The following is a 10,092-nucleotide window of genomic DNA, read 5'->3' as shown; positions in this document are numbered from 1 at the left end:
CACCGTCATTGATCCAACCTTTATGACATAAATTATCAAGTAAGAAGTAAGCTCATCAAAACTTTAAAGATTGATATGCATGGGATTTGTTCAAAGTGTGCTTATAGATGTTTAATGGGTTATTACAGCTGTGAATACTTTTATTATGATTAAAGAATGACAAAAATTGCAAGCATAACTGCAGTTCAGTTCTAATCATCTACACCCAATCTTTCAATGAGCAACATTCACACTTTCTGTGATTTTTCTCTTTCTCTATATTATGTTTGTTTTGATTACATTTGTTGATCTGTAATTTTGTCTACTGGACCTAATAATAAAAAACTTTATTTCTATCTCATATTTCTTTTAAAAAATTATTAGAGAAATCATGGATTTACAGAGTAATCATGCATAAAATGCAGGAATCCTATACACCACCCCACCACCAATACCTTGCATTAATTACAATTCATTTATTTGCTCTTGGAGCTTTGGATTTTTCAGGATTTTATAGGATCATGGCACTGCATATAGGAAAAGTTTCACTTATTCCTTTCCAGTTTAGATGGCTTTATTTCTTTTTTCTTGCCTAATTGTTCTGGCTTGGACTTCAGTGCAATGTTGAATAACAATGGTGACAGTGGCATCCTGTCTGTTCCTGATCTTAGCAGGAAAGCTGTCCATCTTTCACCATTGAGTATGATACTAGCTTTGGGATTTCCATATATGCCCTTCATCTTATTGAAGAAGTTTTCTTCTATTCCTAGTTTTCTAAGTGTTTTTGTTAAGGAAAGATGTTAGATTTTATCACGTAATTTTCTCTTCATTTTTGTTGATGTGATATTACATTAATTTATTTTCTTATGCTGAGCCACTGTTGCATATCTGGGATAAAACTCACTCGATCAGGGTGTATAAATCTTTTAATGTGCAATTGTATTCAATGTGCAAATATCTGATTGAGGATTTCTCCAGCTATATTCATTAGAGAAATTGGTCTATAATTTTATTTTCTTGTAGTATCCTCATATGGCTTTGGTATGAGGGTGATGCTGGCCTCACAGAATGAGTGAGCTAGTAGTGTTCTCTTCTCTTCAAACTTTTGGAGGAATTTGAGCAGGATTGGTATTCATTTTTCTTGGAATGACTGGTAGAATTCACCTGTGAAAACATCTGGTCCTGGCTGTTCTTTTTGGGGACGTTTTTGATAACTGACTTAATTTCTGCTTTTAATTGGTCTGTTCCGGTCTTCTGTTCTTGAAGAGTCAGTATAGGCTGTTTGTGTGTGGCTGAAAGCTTGTCCACTTCATCTAGGAGGTCTAATTTGTTGGCATACAGTTGTTCACAGTATCCTTTAATGTTTTTTTTGTGTGTGGAGTAGGTCTCTACAGATCTACTCTGTTTGGGGCATCCTGCACATCTTGGAGATGGGAAATTTTTTTTTTTTTACATGGGCAGGCACCGGGAATCGAACCCGGGTCTTTGGGCATGGCAGGCAAGCACTCTTACCTGCTGAGCCACCGTGGCCCACCCTGGAGATGGGAAATTTTAAGTGATTGTTTCCTCCATTATTCTTTCTGCCTCTTTTCCCTTCTCTTCTCCTTTTGGAACACCCATAACACATATATTTGTGCACTTCATGCTGCCATTTAATTCCCTGAGACTTGCTCATATTTTTTCATTCTTTTCCCTATAACTTTTGTGTGTAGGATTTCATATGTCTTGTCCTCTAGTTCACTAATCCTTTCTTCTGCCTCTTCAAATCTACTATTATAAGTTTCCATTGTGTTTTCATATCTTCAGTTGTGCCTTTCATACCCATAAGTATTTCCATTTGTTTTTTCAAGCTTTTGAGTTCTTCATCATGGTCACCCAATATCTTCTTTATGTCTTTCATCTCCTTTGCCATATCTTTCTTCAACTCATTGATTTGATTTTTGACTTGATGTATCATGTTTGATTGAACATTAATTAGATGTTTCAACTCCTCTATCTCATTTGAATTTGTAGTTTGTTCCTTTCATGAGGCCATATCTTCATTTTTCCTAGCATGACTTGTAATATTTTGTTGGTGTCTCAGCATCTGATTTCCTTGATCAGCTTTTCCCAGATAAGATAGGCCCAGGCCTCAGGAAGAGGGTGTAATTAATACCAACTTTACCTGAGGATAAGGAAACAGATTATTAGAGATTCCTGTGATGCCTCTAGACTATGTTTTTCCTGTCCTTTCCATCAGGTGGTGCTTATTATCCTGAAGCTCTCCACCTGTGTAAAGTGGTGTGGTGCTTTTAATTCTAAGCTGACCCTGTAGCTGCCAGGGGCATGATTGAGACAGAGGCTGAGGTAGAAGGAAAGGCTTAGGACTTAGCCTCTGGGGTATGGATTCTCTGAATGAGGGCTGCTACTTGAGCTGAGCCCCATCCCCCTTTCCCTAGGGAAGATAAGCCCTTTAGGGAATTATCTCCTTCACTTGACTTCTTTCTTTGTCTCTCAAATCTGTCTTAACTCTTCCCTTAACTGAATCAGGCTTGACAATTGAAAATGTCTGAAGCTTTCTTTAATGAGCTACTTAGAATAATTTAAAATAAATAAATAAATAAAAACCCTTTCCAGAGCCAGTCCCCAGCTGCCAAGGTTCACCTGTCAAGAGCCAGAGTTGGTACCTGCCTCTATGCATTTTGGGGCAGAGCCATTTTCCAGCATTCTGAGCTGGGGGAACTCCAAAAGTCTCATTTTTTTTTCTGTCAGTCCTGACTCTTGTCTACTTGGAGAAACCTCAGGATTCCTTCCCTGCTTGCTCTCAGTTTATCAGAGTTTGGAGCTTTTATTCAGCAGTCCAAATTTGTTAATTAAAACTGCAATTGAAATTTGTCTGGGCTTCCTTCCCTTGTTCCCAGAAGAGACAGTTTCTTTTTCCCACAGGAAAGTGTTTCTGACTGAGCCTGCCATGCCAGTGGGGGAGGGAAACCAGCCTCTGGATTTGGAAGACTTTACTTACAGTTTACTTACAGTTCTAGGGTGTGATCTCAGCTCTTCCACCCATTCCACACTTGTGTACAATATGGATCCAGTCATAGATGTCCCCCCAAATAGTTGTTCTAGATGATTCCTGGCTATTTATTAGCAGCTCTAGGGGGTGAACTAAAGTCCATATCTCCCTGTGCCACCATCTTGCCCCACCTCTTCTCCCTCATTTTTGGAGAATGATTTTTATGAGATAAAGAATTTGGGGCTGGCAATTTTTCTCTTTCAGTGCCTTAAATACAACTGTATTCATTTGCTAAAGCTGCTGGAATGCTAAATACCAGAAATGGAGTGGAATTTATAAAGGAAATTTATTATGTTATAAGTTTACAGTTCTAAAGCCAGAAAAATTCTAAACTAAGGCATCCAGGAAAAAATTCCTTCACCCAAGAGAGGCTAATGTCTGTCACATGGGCAGGTATGTGACTGGTGCCTGGTAGTCCTTGTTCCTGGTTCCCTTGCTTCCAGCCTTTGAGGCCAGTGGTTTCCCCTCGAAGCATCTGTGGGCCTTCACATAGCTCCTCTGGGACACAATTCTGAGTTCTGTCTAGATTAGCATCCCATGGGAAGACACATGATGATGTCCACTGGGCTCTACCTGGTTCTAGGCATCTGCTTTCACTGCTGGCATGCCAATCATCTCCAAATACCCATGTCTCTGTGAACTCTGAAGCAACTATTCTCCAAGCATCTGCATGTGAGGTTTCTCCAAAATGTTTACACTTTTAAAGGACTCTAGTAAACTAATCAAGACCTACCTTGAAAGAGTGAAGTCACATCTCCATCTAATCAAAAGACCACATTCACAACTGGATGTGTCACATCTCCATGGAAACAATCCAGTCAAAGTTTCCCACCCTAAACAATAGGTATGGCCTCACAAGAATGGATCAGGATTGAAACATGGCTTTTCTGGGGGTACATAATAGTTTCAAACTGGCACAGCATTGTACCATTGCCTTCTTGCTTCCATGGTTCCTGATGAGAAATTGACAGTTATTCTTATTGAGGATCCTTTCTATATGATGAATCACTTTTCTCTTGCTGCTTTAAGAATTTTCTCTTTATCTTTGAAACTTGACATTCTGATTAGTAGGTATTTTGGAGTAAGTCTGTTAGGATTTATTCTGTTGTAAGTATGTTGAACTTCTTGGACATGTACATTTATGACTCTCATAGATGTTGGGAAGTTTTTGGCCATTATTTTTTCATGTATTATTTCTGACCCTTTCCCCTTCTTTTAACCTTCTGGGACACCCAGATACATTTGTTTGTGTATTTCATGCTATCACTCAAATCTCTAAGACACTGATCAACTTTTTCTATCTTCTCTGTAACTGTTCTTCTTCTTTTTTTTTTTTGTACATTTTTTTTTTCACATGGGCAGGCACCAGGAATTGAACCTGGGTCCTCTGGCATGGCAGGCAAGCATTCTTGCCTGCTAAGCCACCGTGGCCCGCCTGCTAACTGTTCTTCTGACAGTACGATTTTGATTGTCCTGCCTTCTAGTTCACTGATTCTTCCTTCTGCCTGTTCAAACCTATTGTTGTATGCATCCAGTTTATTTTAAATCTCTACTATTATGCTGTTCATCTTCATAATAGTTTATGCTTTCAAATTCTTCTTTATGCTCACACATTGTCTTCTTAGTATCCTTTATCTCTTTGTGCATATTTTCCTTCATCTGCTTCAATGACTTAGAAGATTTCTTTGAACTTCTTTGATCAGTTGTTCCAAATTCTGTCTCTAAAGATTTAATTTGTTCCCTTGGCTGAGTCATATCCTGCTGTTTCTTAGTGCAGCTTTTAATATTTTGCTGATGTCTAAATATCTGATTATGCTGATGAGGTCAGTCTATCCCTCTTATCTAGGGGTTTATTGTTGATTGGTTTTGTGTTAAGGCTATTCTTTGATGCTTGGACCAATTTATTCTGGATCTCTAAATAGCCTGTGTTTAACTGATCAGATTTTTCTCAGTTCTTCTTCATATGATTCTTGTCCTGGATATGAGATATAATTTTTAAGATGGAACTTTTTGTGTAATTGTTTAATTTCCAGAAGAAAGCTTCTTTTCCACTGTTCCTTCTCTGGGAATCTTGATCTGTTTGTTTTTGTGCAGAATTTTCTCCCCAACTCCTATGATTTGTTTAACTTTCCCTCTCATCCAGTGCCCTATTTTCCTTATACTTTTCAGTTCTGAGACCCTCTTGACACTTTTAAAAGTTCAGTTAACCCTCCATCTTCATCCTCTCTGTGAGGCTTTTCTGCTTTCAGTTTCTTTCCCACTAGGGTATCCTGCCTCTAGGGACCATATGGGATCAATCTAGAAAGGTGGTCATTCCAGAATTTAGGTAGTCTTGCTGATAGTAACTGGATTGAGTAAACACACTACTTGTTCACCCCTAAAGCCCTTTTGTATGAGCACTCCTCAGCAGCTTGTGTCCCATCCTGTGTCTCTATGGACTTAGGTCCTTGTTTCTGGATATGCTTGGGATTCTAACTCACTGCTGTGAATGCTGTATAGGCTGTGTTCCCAGTGGGAGAAAAGACGGATCTGGGTTGCTTCTCCTGAGCAACTTCCAACTGCCCAGGACTGAGTGATGGGGAAGGAAGAGCATCAAGCCAGACTGGGACAGAAGTTTCCTACCTGATATTTTTCTTTCTTTGATAAGCATTTGTAGAGTTCTATCATCCTCCAGAGTCCTAAGCAAGTGGGCTTTGTCCTTTTTATTCAATGAGACTTTGGAGAGGTTATTTCAGGGTTGTCTTACATCACCAGGCTGATCATCATGATATTTTTTTGTTTATTTTTTAGTGATTACTTTTTATTGCATTTTATAAAAGCATTCATTGCATTTTCCAGGGGAAAATTTTTTTTAAATTAGCCCTTCAACAAGTAATTTGAAAATTTAAAAATGACAGCATTCAAAGGGGAGAAGACATGATACCCTATGTTTTACATGGCAACCATTTTCTTCTTCTCTGAAAGAGCTTTTTTTTTTCAGAACAACCATTCTCAGAAATCCCTGGGGCAGTCTATTCTGGTCCTTCTCAGCTCAGAAAGTGAAGGGAGCAGTTTGGGTGTCAGTAGGTACTTAGCAATTATTTTTGAGATGACTCTCAGAATTAGTGAAGGCTCAAGGTAGGTGCCCAAATTCTATTAAGGTCTATTTAAACCCAAAGACCTCATTCATTCGAAGACACCCTCTGAAGGAGGCAGAATTCACTTGTTCAATAAATATTTAATGAGAACTATTAAATGTCAGTCTCGTTCTGAACACTGAGAAGCGAGTTAAGACGACAAAAATCCTCTGCCTTAAGGGAATTTACATTCTGGTGGAATGTGTAGAATTTGGTGATGTCTGGGTCATTGCATCTCAAATTAGGCTTCTGTGGAAGTTGTGTTCTAGATCAATGTTCCCTATTAAAAACAAGTGCATTATAGTATTTTTTCCCCATTCATGGAAAAACTGAGTTAATGGGAAGGATTCTGTAAATTTTTAAGATTTTACCCAAAGTTTTCTTAAAGCCTTAATAGTAGACTTTAATGAAAGATGGTAACTGGCTAAGCACAAATTTGTTTTGTCATTTTAAAGTGAATATATCTGGGTTTTAGGTTGTTCCATAAAGATCACATGACCTTCAAGAAATTTATCATCAAGGACAAGTTTGGAAATCTCTAGAATTTATCCTCAGGTTAGCACAGGGACAAAGCAGAAGCTGAAGACAAAGATGAGCTGCCATCTTTTCCCCAATTCATACTTCAAGTAAGATTATTTCTAAGGCACTGGATCAATGTCTTTCAAATTTATAGTGATCTTTAAAGCTTTTCAGAATCATGAAGTAGACACCAGGTAAAGAGTGTATCAAAATCAGTTCTAAAAAGGCAGGGGGGAAATCATGAAGAGAACTTGAAAACAAAATCAATGGCTAATAACCGTATAAAGAATGTTCATTTCACTAGAAATCAAGTAAATACAAATTAAGACAACATAAAAATACTATTTTTTATTGATCCAAATGGCAAGTTTTAAAAACAACAATGTGTATTGGGTGTCAGAGAGGGTGATGAGTTATTTGCTCTTTTGTATTACTTTTGGGAGAATAAACTGGATACAACTTTTCATAAAAGCACTTTGACAATGTACATACATAGTTTTATATAGCTGGCTCATCTATGTTCCAGTAAATAAATGTCTGGAAATCTATCAAGAATCAAAAATAGAAAAAAAAGGTTACGTACGAAAATATTCACTGCAGTGCAATTTACATGAGGAAAAATCAAATACAACATGTAAACAATCTAAATTTTTAACAAAAAGGAAATGGTTAAGTAAAGTATTTTGTAATCCGTGCAATTTAATTGTACAACCACTAATAGTTTATAAAGTTAAGGGGTTAAAGGAAAACTGTAGCATGATTACAAGCAGGTGAAAATATTAAAATCTGCATTAAATGAACGTGAAAGGGAAATCCACTAAAATTTTAACAGCAGTGTGCTTTGGGCAGTGTCATTATGGCTCTTTTCTTTTTTCTACTTTTTTATATTATCCAAATTTTTATAATTATGATATATTACTTTGAGAATGAAGTCTTATTTTCAGAAAAGTTTAAGGCTATCGATTCATTCAAGTTTCCCACAGTTAAAGACTTATATTTACACCATTTAAGAAGTATTCATCCCATAGCTGAAGAAGAAACCCATTAAGAGCAAGCAGCCACATACACATCTGTGGTGACAGTCAGGCTCACTGCCAATGTGTCCTTCACTGTGGTTTTAAAAGACATCCATTTTCAACCATACCCTATCGTGAATTTGGTGCATTTATGTAAACACATCACTGCACAGAAATTCGTGTGTGCCAGGCCTTCTTAACAGCAACACCACTGACATTTTGGACAAGGGTATAAGGGTGGGGTACTGTCCTGTACTTTTTCAGCTGTTTAGCAGTATCGCTGGCCTCTGCCCACTAGACGACAGTAGCACCCTCCTCTCCCAAGTTGTGACAATACAAAATGTCTCCAGACATTGTCCAGTGTCCCAGGTGAGAACACTAATGTGCACTGGCGCATGAGCAAATGGCCCTGAATGCAGAAGTATGATCCACTTCTTGTTTAAAACCAGGGCATCCATCCCATGTGCTCTGCTACTAAATTTGTATGAGTTTTTAGCAAGTTGCTGCATTCATCTCTAAAATCACACTAGGTGATTTCTAGGTTCCTCTCAGCTCTAAAAACTATCATTTTAATTCTAATTCCAAGTGGACATATATCAGCTGATCTGAAGATGTGCATTCCATTGTGATGGGAACCATTAAACTCACAGGCTGCAGAGCTACTTCTGATTTAAAATTTGAGAACTTACAGAGCACAGTAGTGGGAGATATATTTCCATCTTCATTTCCTTACTGAAGTTGTAGAGCTTGCTGGTCAGACGCTTGTTTTTCTTGTAGCATTGGGTCTCCCAGAAACTTTGCCAGTCAGTTTTGGAAATAATGGCATCAGCAATTACATTTGTAAAGGACATTTTGATGATCAACATTCACTTGCTGTTTCAAAGTTCCCAGCTCTTAAATTCTAGTTAAAGAGGAGAGTAGTAAAACAAAGTTCAAAAATTGAACAAAATGCAACACATCTTCCATACAGGGACATATCCTTGGAATATGTGAACATGAAGTGAGACATAGGAGACAGCACAGTATTGGTGTAATCAATAGGCCCTTCTTGATCCAGATTGTTCCCTCATGCTTTTATTAATCTGGCCTCTGATCCATTACTGATTTGGAAGATAAAATGTATAAGGAAAATCATTTAACCTCTTTCTTTCCAAAGTGCCTTCCTCCCCCACCTCCACTCCCATGGTTGTGAAGGCAAAATTGAAGATCCTTCCAGAGTAGTTCATGACTAACTGTACTTGGTCTCATGGAATGAACAGACAAAGCTTCTGGAAAATGGGATACTTCAATTCCCAGGCAGGTCTAGAAGACCAGCCTGCCTGAGGCAGACTAAAAATTTCCCATAGCTTTCTGTGGACTTCTGAAGGTAATAAGCACATTTCTGCAACAGGCTATCTTAGTTTTGGGGAAAAATTGTTACTGAAGAATGGTTTGGCAATTTGAAAAAATATTGCCAAAAGAAACGTAACTCAAACTTATGTGTCAATAAAAGACAGATTTTATAGCTCTGGAAATTGTATGTTTGGTAGGGCGGTTGGTTGGTCTCTGTTTACAGAACCCCAGACACACATCTGGCTTTTCTAATAGTCATAACACCAGTTTTATGGATAAAAGCTACAGATGGACCCATAGTGACTTCATGGAAACAGAGTTAAATCTGCAAGGGTTTTAGCACAAGGTGACCCTGGAATAAAAAGAAAAGTTTATCTCACCTTGACTGATATTAGCTTCCCATTGAATTGGAGATTTTCAAATCACCTCTACCCAAACATCACCCACACGTAAACACTAATGCATACACATACACCTGGTAAAGGGTCAGTGGATCCAGCAGAAAGTGGTCTAGAATGAAGGCATTATGCAGTAAAAGCCTTGATTCCATTCACTCCAAAGCCATGGCCATTTAGAGCTCAGCTCTAGAACCACACTGCTGTGTGAGGAAGCCTGACGTTACAATGAGCAAGAACTGAGGAATTAAGAACACAGGTTTTCAGAATGATATATCTGCTTTGATGACATTGATATAACCTGCAAACATACACATGATAAACTCTGTATTACTAATGGATATATTTATGTAAAACTATAAAATACAACTATAAGAATATACAACAAGCTCATGATAATGATTGCCTTTGAGGTGGTGATGGGCATGGCATTCAGAGGATCTGTTAAAGGATGATATACTATTACATTTTTCTCTAGAAAATAAAGATGGAATGACAAAATGTTAAGTTATCAGTTTTGAGTGAGAGAAGAAAAAGTTGAGGGGATAAGGAAATGATTTGTAGATCATTTTGCTTCAGCTGGTAGTTTATTTGGGGAGGAAGCGGGAAAAGGAGGATGAGAGATTGTGGTAAGAACTGATTACTGGGCTAAGGATTTTAGACTTTACTCCAAACACAGCTAG

General features: G+C 37.9%; 1 long non-coding RNA gene across 1 annotated transcript; it reads right to left on the bottom strand.

The window, feature by feature from the left end:
* Nucleotides 1–7,033: 7,033 nt before the first annotated feature.
* Nucleotides 7,034–9,599, bottom strand: LOC143663614 (uncharacterized). Its single transcript, XR_013166070.1, has 3 exons — nucleotides 9,395–9,599; nucleotides 8,372–8,583; nucleotides 7,034–7,211 (listed from the first exon to the last, which is right to left on the bottom strand). It is a non-coding gene; the product is annotated as an uncharacterized LOC143663614 (long non-coding RNA).
* Between the last annotated feature and the right edge of the window lie 493 nt (nucleotides 9,600–10,092).

The sequence above is a fragment of the Tamandua tetradactyla genome, chromosome 19, assembly GCF_023851605.1.
Source record: "Tamandua tetradactyla isolate mTamTet1 chromosome 19, mTamTet1.pri, whole genome shotgun sequence".
Lineage (NCBI taxonomy): Eukaryota > Metazoa > Chordata > Mammalia > Pilosa > Myrmecophagidae > Tamandua > Tamandua tetradactyla.
Note: the sequence above shows the minus strand (reverse complement) of the source record. Positions and strands in the feature narration are given on the sequence as shown.